This window comes from Amblyomma mixtum, unplaced genomic scaffold (genome assembly GCF_055824585.1).
Source record: "Amblyomma mixtum isolate Tamu unplaced genomic scaffold, ASM5582458v1 scaffold_21, whole genome shotgun sequence".
Classification (NCBI taxonomy): Eukaryota; Metazoa; Arthropoda; class Arachnida; order Ixodida; family Ixodidae; genus Amblyomma; species Amblyomma mixtum.
Window position 1 is genome coordinate 926,488 of NW_028317718.1, and position 17,929 is coordinate 944,416.

Here is a 17,929-nt window from a genome sequence, read left to right on the forward strand (position 1 = left end):
ATCGGTAATTATTTTTTCTGTGGTCACCTGGCCACCGGGATGAATCTCTCTTAGTTTAGTAGCGATGGCAGAGGCGATGAAATTATGGCGTGCAATCCGGGGAAGATGGACGGATTTACACTTGCCTACAATGTGTGCCGCGGTCTCTGGCTGGAATTTACAGCGTCGGCAAAGTCTAGTGGAAGGATCGGTGGACTGTTTGTTAGATAGGGACCTTGTCGGATAAAGGTCGCCGCGTAAACGAAGTGCCTTTATGCGATCCCAATCTTTCATATACTTCGAGTTGGGCTTCAGCCACTTGTTTCCAAGTGGCTCGCGACGAAAGGCCCCTATGTCCTTGTGCTGGTAAGAATCTTCCCATTCCTGTAATGAAGCTGTCCTAGATGTTTTAAGGGCCTTGTCTACATCGGCCTTGTCAGAAACTCCTAAGGGGACATTTAGGTTGCGATAAAGTTGATCTCTCTCATCACGAAGACATTCTTCAATAACAGTGTCGACCTGTGGTGAGCCGAGTCTCTGCAACCTGGCAAAAGCCTTCAGTTGAACTTCCGGCCCCAGACGGCTGAGGTGTAATATGGCCAACCCCCCCTGGTTGTACGGAAGATGAAGGATTATGTGTGGGTATGATAATGGTAAGTATAAGAGCCTCTTGACCTCGATGCGGGTGTGGCGGTCGAGATATGTCCCGCACTTCTTTGCCGCGAGAATGCTGGACGTTCCGTATAGCAGTTTAGGGACCAGAACGCTGGTAAAGCAATACAACTTTTGGAAGGGTTTCAACCTAGCCGATTTCAGGGCAGCCAATTGATGGTTGATAACATCGGTTGAAACCCATGGTGGCTTATTAACAAACAAGTCGACTCCCAGGTAGCGGATAGGCTCATTACGAGCCTTAGGTTTGACCACGGCACCCTCGAGCCGTAGCTCGGGGATGACGTAGTCAAACCACTTCAGCCTGTGGGCGTCGTAGTGCCACCCAAAGTATTGAGTCTTGTCTGGATTCAGAGCAAGACCCAATTTGGAAAAATACTTTACCGAAACGTCCAGGTTTCTGCGCAGTTCAGCGAGGCTGCTGGCGACAAGTACGATGTCGTCAGCATAGGCTAATGCAGATAGGGTGATGTCCTTAATGTGAAGGCCGTAACCGGATCCGTTAAGTTCATGCATCAGCGGATCAAGCGCCAGATTGAATAGGAAGGGTGACAATGGGTCACCTTGCTTTATCCCCCGATGCATGAACACGCGGACCCCGTCCGTGGCCCCAGCATACGAAAATGTAGTCCTCTGCAAAGAATACATATCTTGCACGGTGTTCAAATAGCTAGGGCTCGCACCCCCCTCCCTCAGGGCTGTGAAAAGTGCATTATGACTAACACTATCGAACGCCTTTCGCAAATCGAGAGAGGCGGCGTAGAAGTCCTTCTTATTAGTTTTGCACCACCGCATCATACCCTGCAGAAGGAGAAGGTTGGACTGTGCCGAGCGGTCATCAGAAAACCCGCTCTGTAAGGGATGAAAGTGACAAGTGTGAGTGAATCGACCCAAGATAAGGCGAGAAAACAGACGAACCCAGACTGAACTTATTGTAATAGGCCTCAAATCGGCAGCCGAGACTGGAATGTCACGTTTAGGGATGAAGACTGTTCTGGACATACGGAGGTCCTCAGGAAGACAGTGCATGGATAGGAAGTTATTCATAATAAGGGTTATTATGTCAAGAGGGATTTTTCCCAACTGAGCAACAGTAAGGCCGTCAGGACCTGGTGCGGAATTTTCACGCATTTCCTGATAAGATGAGAGAACCTCACTGGAAGTGAACAACGGCGCATCAGAAGGCAATATGCCAGGCTGAATTCCTACCTCCGAAACCTCAGGGGACTCACTCTGGAAGAGGACATCATATTGATCGTGAATCTCAGTTAAGGGTATGTCCCTGCCCTCAGTGTGACAACGACTGAGCTCATCTATGAGTATCTTGGGGCCTTTATGATAGAGAAGTTGATGATATTTGTAGAGACGATGATGGAAACTCTTTGCAGACTCATTCGGGCGGCGAACCACTGGCTTTACCCTCTTTTTGAGCGCCTTATAAGGCTTTATTGTTATCTTAAAACGGTCATAAAGAATGTTAAAGTCTGAACTTGTTAGGGGGCCATTGCAAAGATTAGTGGCCAAGCCCGAGCTGTGGAGGTCATATCTTGCTAGGCAATCAAAAACCTCTGGAAAATCCAAGGTGGGGGGACCTGTGAAGGATTCTTCCGCATCCCTGGGTGGCGAAGGGCATGGAGGAGTAACGGGGGGCAGAGTTGCAAGTGGAAGGCGTGCCGCAACCGAAGGGCGGGCGCCGAAACGACGACGTCGTTCCCTTTCTGCTTCCAATTTATGTTTGTACTTTGTGCCCTTCCGCAAGCCGCGTATGGCATCAACAGATCTGATCTGGTGAAGTGCGGCTATAGCAGCGTTATGATACCGTTCTCCTGGAGGGAGATCTAGTTCCAAGTCAACAATTATGTTAACTTCAGCATCGGTCCATCTTGCATGCGAAGCAGCATGGCACCTAGGCGGAACGAGCCCGTCCTCATTTTCAACAGTATTATTGATCTCTGTAGATACGGGCGCCGTACTGGTCACCCGTCCACCGTCACCGTCACTTGGGTAAGCCCCCCCTGGTGCAGGGCAAGAATTGGAGCGGTGCCTCCCCAAAGCGGAGCTCCTTTCAGAAATCTCCGAGGTGTCCTTTTCAGGGCGACCCGTGACAATTGAGGAGGCAGCGACCGCATCCGCCTGCGTCTCCGGACTTTCCGGAATACTATAAAAGGAGCTTTCGAGGGAATTATCTGAGAGTTGTGACAAACCGATGGTCTGTCCCGTACCGGTCTGCGCATAGGATCGAGGAGGCGATGGCCCCCGGCCCCCCTGAGACTCCGGCAAAAAAAACTGTTGGGAGACAGACTGCTGTGTACTCCTGGAAGCACCCCGGGCAGAGGTGAAAGGAGATGAGGCATTTTCCTGAATGTCAGGGGATGCACAAGGGAAAAGAGCACCAGGTGAGACTGCATACGTAGATGCATTAATGCTGTCCCCGACGGGGGAGAATGCAGAAGATTCTGTTGGCTCGGGTAGAGCCGGGGAAGGTGTGCCCAGAACACAGCTGTAAGCTGGTTGCCGCATTAGCGGAACTGGTTGGGGGACTGTTTTCAGAACCACAGGACTGCTGGTGACTGACACCTGATTACTTGTGCCTTCAGGCCACGAAAGTGACCCGGAATGAAGAAGTGGAGCCTCAATAGAGGCGGCAGTAGCCTCAGCGGATAAACCGCTTGAAACAACAGACAGATCAGTCTCCGTGCCCGGAAACTCCTGCATGCCAATGCCATCAAGGCATGGAGCGGACTCAGATATCTCAGGGGGCGCCAAAGGGACAGTCGGTAGCTCCCCATTGTCCAGCGAGCTGCCGGAAGACGAAGACAGCAATTGGTCGCAAAACTCCCGTGTTGCTGTGTCCTTAGGACTCTTAAGTTGTGTAGACAGACGAGAGGTGGCACGGTGCGGTGGGCGAGTGGGCAGCACCACGCCCGTTAAGACTTCCTGTGCGACGCGCTCGTAGCGCCAGGTACCAAGCTGCTGTGCAATGCTGTCATGGGACCTGCCAGGTAGATATAGACTAAGTGTTTTAGGGCCAACAGGCCTTCCTAAAGTCAACTGAATTTTAACTAACTGCCGTAGGTCTTCACCAGACCAGGCAAAAGAATGTGGTTTGTTGGGTGGAGAAACACCCCCGGTATTGCCTGAAGGGCAGGAATCTAATCCCCCCGAACCACCATGCCGAGCGCCACCGAGAGAGCGACTAAAGGGCAACCCCTCCAGTGTGGAGGGCGAGGGATCATTTATTTTACATCTAGCATAATGTGAGGATGCGGACCGTAAAAGGTCGTAAGTGGCTGAAAAACACCTCCTACATATCCAGCGCACCGGCATATGATGCACCTGCATGTAATGATCTTGTAGGCGCTGGCGACTGGAATCTATATGCTGGCAAGGAATACACTTAACCGTGGACGGCGGGTAAAGTAAGGTTATTTCGCCCGGTTTTTCCCCCGGTTTTTGCAAAGGCGGCAAGGGGCCCCTCCCAGACTCCCTGCCACGAGTGCGGCTAGAAACCGGCGAGGGCCCAACGTCCTCATCTAGGGTAGAAACACCTTGTGGTGCCGAGCAGGTTTCTCTGAGTGAAGGACCAGGTGGCTCACCCTGGCCTGAAACATCACTAACGGTGCGGACCTTAGGGACCGGCGGGACAGCCTCATTTAAAGACACTGCCGAGCGCCTGGCGCACTGTGTATGGTGCGGGGCGAGCTTGGCTACCTGTGGATTGCTCCTAGAACAATATTCGCATTTCCAAACCACATAGAGGTCGTGTGCCGAGTGGTAATGTTTCGATAAAGATGCATAAGTAGGACCCTCATAGCTGCAAACGTGACAGGTATGGGGCCTGCTCGGATAGATTAGTTGAAGGACGTTGCTTGCCATAAGACATGTGCGAGGGATTCCGCCGAGGAGACCCCCCCCCAAGGACAACCACCAACAGGTGTGCAGAAAGAGAAAAATGTACCAAAGACCTATGAGAGCATTGAATGCCTTGCCTGAAAGGCTGCACAGGCAAAGGCAAGCTACCAGGAAGTTATGTAGTGGAATGTACCTATTTATTCAGATAATAATGAGCAGCATACCAGAAATCGTAAAAAGACTCCTGCGAAAGAGAAAAAAAAAAAAAAAAAAAAAAACCGTGCGGGGGATCGAACCCCTGCCAAGATAACGCTCAAGAATCGGGAATAGCACAACCCGCTAAATCGACAGACGCAAAGACTGTTTGAAAGGTCACAGCTCAGCTGCGACTGGAGGAAATGTAAAGGCATGATACACGAAAATGTCCGCGAGGCTCGGATTGAGCTACCAGGAAGCGAATACCAGGAAGCCATACTTCCTAAAGGAAGAAAGTGAGAACACAAGCCCTTCGGAGGGGGACTGCAGTGCGAGCTGTTGGGGGGTGCGGGCCATTATATCGGTACCTACATGTTTACTCGCGAAGCTAAGTGAAGCATAACCTATTTGTTTACACGCGAAGCTAAAATGAAGTGCACAACCATATAAATACCTACATGTTTACTCGCGAAGCTAAGTGAAGCATAACCTATTTGTTTACACGCGAAGCTAAGGCTGAGAACGCGCCACTGTATGAATGCCTACTTGTTTACACGCGGAGCTAAATGAAGAACAAACTATTTGTTTACACGCGAAACTAAAATGAAATGTACAACCGTATAAATACCTACATGTTTACTCGCGAAGCTAAGTGAAGCATAACCTATTTGTTTACACGCGAAGCTAAGGCTGAAAACGCGCCACTATATGAATGCCTACTTGTTTACACGCGAAGCTAAATGAAGAACAAACTATTTGTTTACACGCGAAGCTGAAAAAAAAAAAAAGTACACACAATGCCACAGTCTGTAATGTACACTAAAGGAAACCCTGTAAAGAAAACCAAATTAAATTAAATGCAGTATGCTCTGGCAGCCAATCCATCGAGGTGTCCGAAAAAAATACTTAAGAAGTAAACCAGAAAGAAAATCAAAAAGGGGAAAATCAAAAAGGGCGGGGGATCGGAAAAGGGGAGCGGAAATGAGGGAGAGGAAACACAACTGCCAAGGTAACACCACTAAAAGAGAGGGAAAAAAAATAAATAAAATAAATAAATAAATAAATAATGCACTGTAACATATAGTGTACACTGTAACACAAAATTGTCCGGAAGTTCATCGCAAGTCCATTGGCGCTCCAGGTGCAACAGGAGGCCAAATAACAACTTGAGGCTGACGCAATTGTTCCGACTGACCGGCAGTCCATATGTGGATGCTGGATGATGCGGGCAGGACGATACCGCCAGAGCGGGACTCCCGAGGCACAGCAGGGAATCCAAGGGAATCCGGCAGAGAGTCTGAATGATGCTTTGCGGTGGCAGGCTAGCAGTGACTTCTTTCAGGAGCCGCGGACCCAGGGGGGTCTCAGGGGGGGCGACCACGGCACGGACTCCGAAGCAGGCCTAGCCGTCCATGTCGAAGCGTGGGTCGGAGTGGCGACGCCGAGCAGCGGGCTGGCCTGCAGACAGCAGGGCGGCGGCCTCAGGCAGCGGCAGACGGCCGCCCCTCGGGGAACAGGTCCGCCAGGCGTCGGACGACCGAATGGAACGGCCCCCGCCTTGACTGCGTAGTTTTGTACGCCTGCGAGTGGAGAGAAGAATGTTTCCCCCCTTCCCCCCCCCCCCTCCGGGCAACAGCGGCACTGGCCGTCACTGCCAGAACACGTGTGCATGACAGGGCAAGCTTGGTGAAAATGCATTGATATGAGAGAAGTGTGGAGAACCATGAATTAGCGGCCGGCGCTGCGCCGAGCCCCGTTATTTGCTACTGAGGCGCGGGTAATTTGAACTGTGCTGACCACAACGAGGCAACCATCGTGTGAAAGGAAGATGCAAGCACTATGGCACACAACCCCGCACGCTCCTACTGTGTAGGTGAAACGCGGAGAAGCGGCAAGTAGCGGCGATCCGGGACCCAGGGCGATCCACACGAAAATGGAACGAGAAATATTTTGACCAGTACGCCCAAGGACGCGTGGACCGCGAGGGGTGCCCGGAGAGCATGTTTGGGGCTGACCGGCCGCAAGTGAATGAAATGCTTAGCGAATGAGGAATGAAAGTTTAGCCCGTGCGGTCAGAGAGCACCAACAGACAGCCTATGAACGGAAAGGAAAAAAAAAAAGGGGAAAAAAAATGAATGCAGCAACACCTGTCGTGTGATAATAATGGAATCTGGGCAGAGCCATTGTCCTATTGCCATTGCGAACAGCAGTGCACCATACAGCAACCGAAAGGCCTTAACAAACCATAACAAACCAGGTGGGGCCGCGTGCGCGCCGAAACAACAACAAAAAAAATTACAGGGGATATGAGTAAAAAAGAAATTGTGGGAATCACTGCTCCCCAAATTAAATAATGGGTCTAAAAAAAATTGAAAAAAAAAAAAAAAAAAGAAGCACCTCAGCCAGGCGCTTGTAACGAGTAGTAGGAAATCATAGTGAATTACACGCGGCCAGACTCGAATCATCAAGCCAGAGAGCACGTGAAAGCAGAGAAATTAACAAAAAAAAAGGTGCAGAGTATGCAGGGGGGATACCTTTCATGAAAATAAACAAAAAAAACGCCTGTATTACGTTAGGGAGTAAAGAAAACAGAAAATTTAACCAGGAGAGAAAGGGCGGGAAATTCAAATTTACAATAACAAATGTGCCGTTTCCGGCATCAGAAAGGCGCACAGCGGCCCCACAAGGACGTCAAGCATGTCCAGGGCATCAGTAAACGTTATGCAACCCTGTGTGAGATGCACAGTGCATATGTTCAAGTAATTATGGGGTGAAAACCTCAATGTACATGTAAAAATGCTGAAAATGTGTCACACCGCAGTTCACAAAAGACGCAACAGGCCATACACTTTGCACCGCGCGAGCCCGGTGCACACACAAACATACGCATAAATATGCCGGTCACTGCAAGCATGCACATGTAAAGAAAAGGAAAAAAACGCGACGACATACACAGCTGTATATGTTTTTTTCTGTTATGTAAGAAAAAGGGAGAAAAAAAAAAGAAAAAGGGGGAAACGAAGAAATTACAAAAAAAAAGGACCCGAAACTAAAAGAGGCAGTAAACTAGAGGTTCAAAGAAACTATTGCAAAGAGAAGGAATCATGGGGGGGTTGAGGGCAGCCGGAAAACATATTGCCTGCTCTGAGTACTACCCGTACTGCACAGATTTATGATCACTATGACCGCAATCTGCAGCCTGAAAGGACACCATTGTAGTGTGAACAGAGCCAAAAACTGTCAAGTTAAGGCAATCGATGAAGGGCGCTGTTTATCAGTGGCAAAATAAAAGAAAAGAACCAAATTTTTAGAACCAGAAGCTGAAAGCTGTGAAACAGTAAAGACCTGAGTGAATTAGTTCTGTACAGTAAACAGACATAAACGCGACGGCATATGCAAGGTAACTAAATTAAATAAAAAGATAAAGCAATAAAGTAAGCACGGAAGGTATTAGCAAGAACTATTGCAGTATGGGGGAAAAGGTTTTTTTTTTTTTTTTCTTTTGTGGTTTGCTTACAGCAACCTCTAAATGTGACTTGTTTAGAACTGCTAGTGCTGAACGGAATTACGGTGTGTGTAACCCCTGTCTGCAGCCAACTGAGGCCTCAGACAGAAGGGGGACGATACCATAACTGTCAAATTAAGGCAATTAACCGGGGGTACTGTATATTCAGTTAAAAAAAAAAAAAAAAAAACAAACCCAGGCAAACTTTTAAGGACCGGAAACTTAACTGGTACAACCTAAGTAATAGTTTGGTGCAGTAGACACTGCTTAACGCACCAGAGCAAGCGAAACGCACGCACCCCCCCCCCCCACAAGGCAGTTACCACCAAATTGCAAATAAACACAAAATGCACTGCCGAGGCTAACTAGAAATGGATGCACAGACGCAGTCAAAAGATTGCAAGTGCAGTAATAACATTGCAAGCCTGGAAAGGTGAGTTTTGAACTACCGAGCCTCTATCCTACAAGGGGGGGGGGGGCCGCGCGACCGCGGCTACTAGCCAAAACAATATCCACCACGCGGGGAAACTGCCTGTCTGTGCATGATTCTGTGCATGAAATGAGGGGCGCGCGAGTGTTGTGAACTCACATCGCAGCAACTGGCAGCGGTCCGAGGGGGGGGCGACCACGGCACGGACTCCGAAGCAGGCCTAGCCGTCCATGTCGAAGCGTGCGTCGGAGTGGCGACGCCGAGCAGCGGGCTGGCCTGCAGACAGCAGGGCGGCGGCCTAAGGCAGCGGCAGACGGCCGCCCCTCGGGGAACAGGTCCGCCAGGCGTCGGACGACCGAATGGAACGGCCCCCGCCTTGACTGCGTAGTTTTGTACGCCTGCGAGTGGAGAGAAGAATGTTTCCCCCCTTCCCCCCCCCCCTCCGGGCAACAGCGGCACTGGCCGTCACTGCCAGAACACGTGTGCATGACAGGGCAAGCTTGGTGAAAATGCATTGATATGAGAGAAGTGTGGAGAACCATGAATTAGCGGCCGGCGCTGCGCCGAGCCCCGTTATTTGCTACTGAGGCGCGGGTAATTTGAACTGTGCTGACCACAACGAGGCAACCATCGTGTGAAAGGAAGATGCAAGCACTATGGCACACAACCCCGCACGCTCCTACTGTGTAGGTGAAACGCGGAGAAGCGGCAAGTAGCGGCGATCCGGGACCCAGGGCGATCCACACGAAAATGGAACGAGAAATATTTTGACCAGTACGCCCAAGGACGCGTGGACCGCGAGGGGTGCCCGGAGAGCATGTTTGGGGCTGACCGGCCGCAAGTGAATGAAATGCTTAGCGAATGAGGAATGAAAGTTTAGCCCGTGCGGTCAGAGAGCACCAACAGACAGCCTATGAACGGAAAGGAAAAAAAAAAAGGGGAAAAAAAATGAATGCAGCAACACCTGTCGTGTGATAATAATGGAATCTGGGCAGAGCCATTGTCCTATTGCCATTGCGAACAGCAGTGCACCATACAGCAACCGAAAGGCCTTAACAAACCATAACAAACCAGGTGGGGCCGCGTGCACGCCGAAACAACAACAAAAAAAATTACAGGGGATATGAGTAAAAAAGAAATTGTGGGAATCACTGCTCCCCAAATTAAATAATGGGTCTAAAAAAAATTGAAAAAAAAAAAAAAAAAAAGAAGCACCTCAGCCAGGCGCTTGTAACGAGTAGTAGGAAATCATAGTGAATTACACGCGGCCAGACTCGAATCATCAAGCCAGAGAGCACGTGAAAGCAGAGAAATTAACAAAAAAAAGGTGCAGAGTATGCAGGGGGGATACCTTTCATGAAAATAAACAAAAAAAACGCCTGTATTACGTTAGGGAGTAAAGAAAACAGAAAATTTAACCAGGAGAGAAAGGGCGGGAAATTCAAATTTACAATAACAAATGTGCCGTTTCCGGCATCAGAAAGGCGCACAGCGGCCCCACAAGGACGTCAAGCATGTCCAGGGCATCAGTAAACGTTATGCAACCCTGTGTGAGATGCACAGTGCATATGTTCAAGTAATTATGGGGTGAAAACCTCAATGTACATGTAAAAATGCTGAAAATGTGTCACACCGCAGTTCACAAAAGACGCAACAGGCCATACACTTTGCACCGCGCGAGCCCGGTGCACACACAAACATACGCATAAATATGCCGGTCACTGCAAGCATGCACATGTAAAGAAAAGGAAAAAAACGCGACGACATACACAGCTGTATATGTTTTTTTCTGTTATGTAAGAAAAAGGGAGAAAAAAAAAAGAAAAAGGGGGAAACGAAGAAATTACAAAAAAAAAGGACCCGAAACTAAAAGAGGCAGTAAACTAGAGGTTCAAAGAAACTATTGCAAAGAGAAGGAATCATGGGGGGGTTGAGGGCAGCCGGAAAACATATTGCCTGCTCTGAGTACTACCCGTACTGCACAGATTTATGATCACTATGACCGCAATCTGCAGCCTGAAAGGACACCATTGTAGTGTGAACAGAGCCAAAAACTGTCAAGTTAAGGCAATCGATGAAGGGCGCTGTTTATCAGTGGCAAAATAAAAGAAAAGAACCAAATTTTTTAGAACCAGAAGCTGAAAGCTGTGAAACAGTAAAGACCTGAGTGAATTAGTTCTGTACAGTAAACAGACATAAACGCGACGGCATATGCAAGGTAACTAAATTAAATAAAAAGATAAAGCAATAAAGTAAGCACGGAAGGTATTAGCAAGAACTATTGCAGTATGGGGGAAAAGGTTTTTTTTTTTTTTTCTTTTGTGGTTTGCTTACAGCAACCTCTAAATGTGACTTGTTTAGAACTGCTAGTGCTGAACGGAATTACGGTGTGTGTAACCCCTGTCTGCAGCCAACTGAGGCCTCAGACAGAAGGGGGACGATACCATAACTGTCAAATTAAGGCAATTAACCGGGGGTACTGTATATTCAGTTAAAAAAAAAAAAAACAAACCCAGGCAAACTTTTAAGGACCGGAAACTTAACTGGTACAACCTAAGTAATAGTTTGGTGCAGTAGACACTGCTTAACGCACCAGAGCAAGCGAAACGCACGCCCCCCCCCCCCCCCCACAAGGCAGTTACCACCAAATTGCAAATAAACACAAAATGCACTGCCGAGGCTAACTAGAAATGGATGCACAGACGCAGTCAAAAGATTGCAAGTGCAGTAATAACATTGCAAGCCTGGAAAGGTGAGTTTTGAACTACCGAGCCTCTATCCTACAAGGGGGGGGGGGGCCGCGCGACCGCGGCTACTAGCCAAAACAATATCCACCACGCGGGGAAACTGCCTGTCTGTGCATGATTCTGTGCATGAAATGAGGGGCGCGCGAGTGTTGTGAACTCACATCGCAGCAACTGGCAGCGGTCCGAGGGGGGGGCGACCACGGCACGGACTCCGAAGCAGGCCTAGCCGTCCATGTCGAAGCGTGCGTCGGAGTGGCGACGCCGAGCAGCGGGCTGGCCTGCAGACAGCAGGGCGGCGGCCTCAGGCAGCGGCAGACGGCCGCCCCTCGGGGAACAGGTCCGCCAGGCGTCGGACGACCGAATGGAACGGCCCCCGCCTTGACTGCGTAGTTTTGTACGCCTGCGAGTGGAGAGAAGAATGTTTCCCCCCTTCCCCCCCCCCCTCCGGGCAACAGCGGCACTGGCCGTCACTGCCAGAACACGTGTGCATGACAGGGCAAGCTTGGTGAAAATGCATTGATATGAGAGAAGTGTGGAGAACCATGAATTAGCGGCCGGCGCTGCGCCGAGCCCCGTTATTTGCTACTGAGGCGCGGGTAATTTGAACTGTGCTGACCACAACGAGGCAACCATCGTGTGAAAGGAAGATGCAAGCACTATGGCACACAACCCCGCACGCTCCTACTGTGTAGGTGAAACGCGGAGAAGCGGCAAGTAGCGGCGATCCGGGACCCAGGGCGATCCACACGAAAATGGAACGAGAAATATTTTGACCAGTACGCCCAAGGACGCGTGGACCGCGAGGGGTGCCCGGAGAGCATGTTTGGGGCTGACCGGCCGCAAGTGAATGAAATGCTTAGCGAATGAGGAATGAAAGTTTAGCCCGTGCGGTCAGAGAGCACCAACAGACAGCCTATGAACGGAAAGGAAAAAAAAAAAGGGGAAAAAAAATGAATGCAGCAACACCTGTCGTGTGATAATAATGGAATCTGGGCAGAGCCATTGTCCTATTGCCATTGCGAACAGCAGTGCACCATACAGCAACCGAAAGGCCTTAACAAACCATAACAAACCAGGTGGGGCCGCGTGCGCGCCGAAACAACAACAAAAAAAATTACAGGGGATATGAGTAAAAAAGAAATTGTGGGAATCACTGCTCCCCAAATTAAATAATGGGTCTAAAAAAAATTGAAAAAAAAAAAAAAAAAAAGAAGCACCTCAGCCAGGCGCTTGTAACGAGTAGTAGGAAATCATAGTGAATTACACGCGGCCAGACTCGAATCATCAAGCCAGAGAGCACGTGAAAGCAGAGAAATTAACAAAAAAAAAGGTGCAGAGTATGCAGGGGGGATACCTTTCATGAAAATAAACAAAAAAAACGCCTGTATTACGTTAGGGAGTAAAGAAAACAGAAAATTTAACCAGGAGAGAAAGGGCGGGAAATTCAAATTTACAATAACAAATGTGCCGTTTCCGGCATCAGAAAGGCGCACAGCGGCCCCACAAGGACGTCAAGCATGTCCAGGGCATCAGTAAACGTTATGCAACCCTGTGTGAGATGCACAGTGCATATGTTCAAGTAATTATGGGGTGAAAACCTCAATGTACATGTAAAAATGCTGAAAATGTGTCACACCGCAGTTCACAAAAGACGCAACAGGCCATACACTTTGCACCGCGCGAGCCCGGTGCACACACAAACATACGCATAAATATGCCGGTCACTGCAAGCATGCACATGTAAAGAAAAGGAAAAAAAAACGCGACGACATACACAGCTGTATATGTTTTTTTCTGTTATGTAAGAAAAAGGGAGAAAAAAAAAAAGAAAAAGGGGGAAACGAAGAAATTACAAAAAAAAAGGACCCGAAACTAAAAGAGGCAGTAAACTAGAGGTTCAAAGAAACTATTGCAAAGAGAAGGAATCATGGGGGGGTTGAGGGCAGCCGGAAAACATATTGCCTGCTCTGAGTACTACCCGTACTGCACAGATTTATGATCACTATGACCGCAATCTGCAGCCTGAAAGGACACCATTGTAGTGTGAACAGAGCCAAAAACTGTCAAGTTAAGGCAATCGATGAAGGGCGCTGTTTATCAGTGGCAAAATAAAAGAAAAGAACCAAATTTTTAGAACCAGAAGCTGAAAGCTGTGAAACAGTAAAGACCTGAGTGAATTAGTTCTGTACAGTAAACAGACATAAACGCGACGGCATATGCAAGGTAACTAAATTAAATAAAAAGATAAAGCAATAAAGTAAGCACGGAAGGTATTAGCAAGAACTATTGCAGTATGGGGGAAAAGGTTTTTTTTTTTTTTTTCTTTTGTGGTTTGCTTACAGCAACCTCTAAATGTGACTTGTTTAGAACTGCTAGTGCTGAACGGAATTACGGTGTGTGTAACCCCTGTCTGCAGCCAACTGAGGCCTCAGACAGAAGGGGGACGATACCATAACTGTCAAATTAAGGCAATTAACCGGGGGTACTGTATATTCAGTTAAAAAAAAAAAAAAAACAAACCCAGGCAAACTTTTAAGGACCGGAAACTTAACTGGTACAACCTAAGTAATAGTTTGGTGCAGTAGACACTGCTTAACGCACCAGAGCAAGCGAAACGCACGCACCCCCCCCCCCCCACAAGGCAGTTACCACCAAATTGCAAATAAACACAAAATGCACTGCCGAGGCTAACTAGAAATGGATGCACAGACGCAGTCAAAAGATTGCAAGTGCAGTAATAACATTGCAAGCCTGGAAAGGTGAGTTTTGAACTACCGAGCCTCTATCCTACAAGGGGGGGGGGGGCCGCGCGACCGCGGCTACTAGCCAAAACAATATCCACCACGCGGGGAAACTGCCTGTCTGTGCATGATTCTGTGCATGAAATGAGGGGCGCGCGAGTGTTGTGAACTCACATCGCAGCAACTGGCAGCGGTCCGAGGGGGGGGCGACCACGGCACGGACTCCGAAGCAGGCCTAGCCGTCCATGTCGAAGCGTGCGTCGGAGTGGCGACGCCGAGCAGCGGGCTGGCCTGCAGACAGCAGGGCGGCGGCCTCAGGCAGCGGCAGACGGCCGCCCCTCGGGGAACAGGTCCGCCAGGCGTCGGACGACCGAATGGAACGGCCCCCGCCTTGACTGCGTAGTTTTGTACGCCTGCGAGTGGAGAGAAGAATGTTTCCCCCCTTCCCCCCCCCCCCTCCGGGCAACAGCGGCACTGGCCGTCACTGCCAGAACACGTGTGCATGACAGGGCAAGCTTGGTGAAAATGCATTGATATGAGAGAAGTGTGGAGAACCATGAATTAGCGGCCGGCGCTGCGCCGAGCCCCGTTATTTGCTACTGAGGCGCGGGTAATTTGAACTGTGCTGACCACAACGAGGCAACCATCGTGTGAAAGGAAGATGCAAGCACTATGGCACACAACCCCGCACGCTCCTACTGTGTAGGTGAAACGCGGAGAAGCGGCAAGTAGCGGCGATCCGGGACCCAGGGCGATCCACACGAAAATGGAACGAGAAATATTTTGACCAGTACGCCCAAGGACGCGTGGACCGCGAGGGGTGCCCGGAGAGCATGTTTGGGGCTGACCGGCCGCAAGTGAATGAAATGCTTAGCGAATGAGGAATGAAAGTTTAGCCCGTGCGGTCAGAGAGCACCAACAGACAGCCTATGAACGGAAAGGAAAAAAAAAAAGGGGAAAAAAAATGAATGCAGCAACACCTGTCGTGTGATAATAATGGAATCTGGGCAGAGCCATTGTCCTATTGCCATTGCGAACAGCAGTGCACCATACAGCAACCGAAAGGCCTTAACAAACCATAACAAACCAGGTGGGGCCGCGTGCGCGCCGAAACAACAACAAAAAAAATTACAGGGGATATGAGTAAAAAAGAAATTGTGGGAATCACTGCTCCCCAAATTAAATAATGGGTCTAAAAAAAATTGAAAAAAAAAAAAAAAAAAAAAGAAGCACCTCAGCCAGGCGCTTGTAACGAGTAGTAGGAAATCATAGTGAATTACACGCGGCCAGACTCGAATCATCAAGCCAGAGAGCACGTGAAAGCAGAGAAATTAACAAAAAAAAGGTGCAGAGTATGCAGGGGGGATACCTTTCATGAAAATAAACAAAAAAAACGCCTGTATTACGTTAGGGAGTAAAGAAAACAGAAAATTTAACCAGGAGAGAAAGGGCGGGAAATTCAAATTTACAATAACAAATGTGCCGTTTCCGGCATCAGAAAGGCGCACAGCGGCCCCACAAGGACGTCAAGCATGTCCAGGGCATCAGTAAACGTTATGCAACCCTGTGTGAGATGCACAGTGCATATGTTCAAGTAATTATGGGGTGAAAACCTCAATGTACATGTAAAAATGCTGAAAATGTGTCACACCGCAGTTCACAAAAGACGCAACAGGCCATACACTTTGCACCGCGCGAGCCCGGTGCACACACAAACATACGCATAAATATGCCGGTCACTGCAAGCATGCACATGTAAAGAAAAGGAAAAAAACGCGACGACATACACAGCTGTATATGTTTTTTTCTGTTATGTAAGAAAAAGGGAGAAAAAAAAAAGAAAAAGGGGGAAACGAAGAAATTACAAAAAAAAAGGACCCGAAACTAAAAGAGGCAGTAAACTAGAGGTTCAAAGAAACTATTGCAAAGAGAAGGAATCATGGGGGGGTTGAGGGCAGCCGGAAAACATATTGCCTGCTCTGAGTACTACCCGTACTGCACAGATTTATGATCACTATGACCGCAATCTGCAGCCTGAAAGGACACCATTGTAGTGTGAACAGAGCCAAAAACTGTCAAGGTAAGGCAATCGATGAAGGGCGCTGTTTGTCAGTGGCAAAATAAAAGAAAAGAACCAAATTTTTAGAACCAGAAGCTGAAAGCTGTGAAACAGTAAAGACCTGAGTGAATTAGTTCTGTACAGTAAACAGACATAAACGCGACGGCATATGCAAGGTAACTAAATTAAATAAAAAGATAAAGCAATAAAGTAAGCACGGAAGGTATTAGCAAGAACTATTGCAGTATGGGGGAAAAGGTTTTTTTTTTTTTTTCTTTTGTGGTTTGCTTACAGCAACCTCTAAATGTGACTTGTTTAGAACTGCTAGTGCTGAACGGAATTACGGTGTGTGTAACCCCTGTCTGCAGCCAACTGAGGCCTCAGACAGAAGGGGGACGATACCATAACTGTCAAATTAAGGCAATTAACCGGGGGTACTGTATATTCAGTTAAAAAAAAAAAAAACAAACCCAGGCAAACTTTTAAGGACCGGAAACTTAACTGGTACAACCTAAGTAATAGTTTGGTGCAGTAGACACTGCTTAACGCACCAGAGCAAGCGAAACGCACGCACCCCCCCCCCCCCACAAGGCAGTTACCACCAAATTGCAAATAAACACAAAATGCACTGCCGAGGCTAACTAGAAATGGATGCACAGACGCAGTCAAAAGATTGCAAGTGCAGTAATAACATTGCAAGCCTGGAAAGGTGAGTTTTGAACTACCGAGCCTCTATCCTACAAGGGGGGGGGGGCCGCGCGACCGCGGCTACTAGCCAAAACAATATCCACCACGCGGGGAAACTGCCTGTCTGTGCATGATTCTGTGCATGAAATGAGGGGCGCGCGAGTGTTGTGAACTCACATCGCAGCAACTGGCAGCGGTCCGAGGGGGGGGCGACCACGGCACGGACTCCGAAGCAGGCCTAGCCGTCCATGTCGAAGCGTGCGTCGGAGTGGCGACGCCGAGCAGCGGGCTGGCCTGCAGACAGCAGGGCGGCGGCCTCAGGCAGCGGCAGACGGCCGCCCCTCGGGGAACAGGTCCGCCAGGCGTCGGACGACCGAATGGAACGGCCCCCGCCTTGACTGCGTAGTTTTGTACGCCTGCGAGTGGAGAGAAGAATGTTTCCCCCCTTCCCCCCCCCCCTCCGGGCAACAGCGGCACTGGCCGTCACTGCCAGAACACGTGTGCATGACAGGGCAAGCTTGGTGAAAATGCATTGATATGAGAGAAGTGTGGAGAACCATGAATTAGCGGCCGGCGCTGCGCCGAGCCCCGTTATTTGCTACTGAGGCGCGGGTAATTTGAACTGTGCTGACCACAACGAGGCAACCATCGTGTGAAAGGAAGATGCAAGCACTATGGCACACAACCCCGCACGCTCCTACTGTGTAGGTGAAACGCGGAGAAGCGGCAAGTAGCGGCGATCCGGGACCCAGGGCGATCCACACGAAAATGGAACGAGAAATATTTTGACCAGTACGCCCAAGGACGCGTGGACCGCGAGGGGTGCCCGGAGAGCATGTTTGGGGCTGACCGGCCGCAAGTGAATGAAATGCTTAGCGAATGAGGAATGAAAGTTTAGCCCGTGCGGTCAGAGAGCACCAACAGACAGCCTATGAACGGAAAGGAAAAAAAAAAAGGGGAAAAAAAATGAATGCAGCAACACCTGTCGTGTGATAATAATGGAATCTGGGCAGAGCCATTGTCCTATTGCCATTGCGAACAGCAGTGCACCATACAGCAACC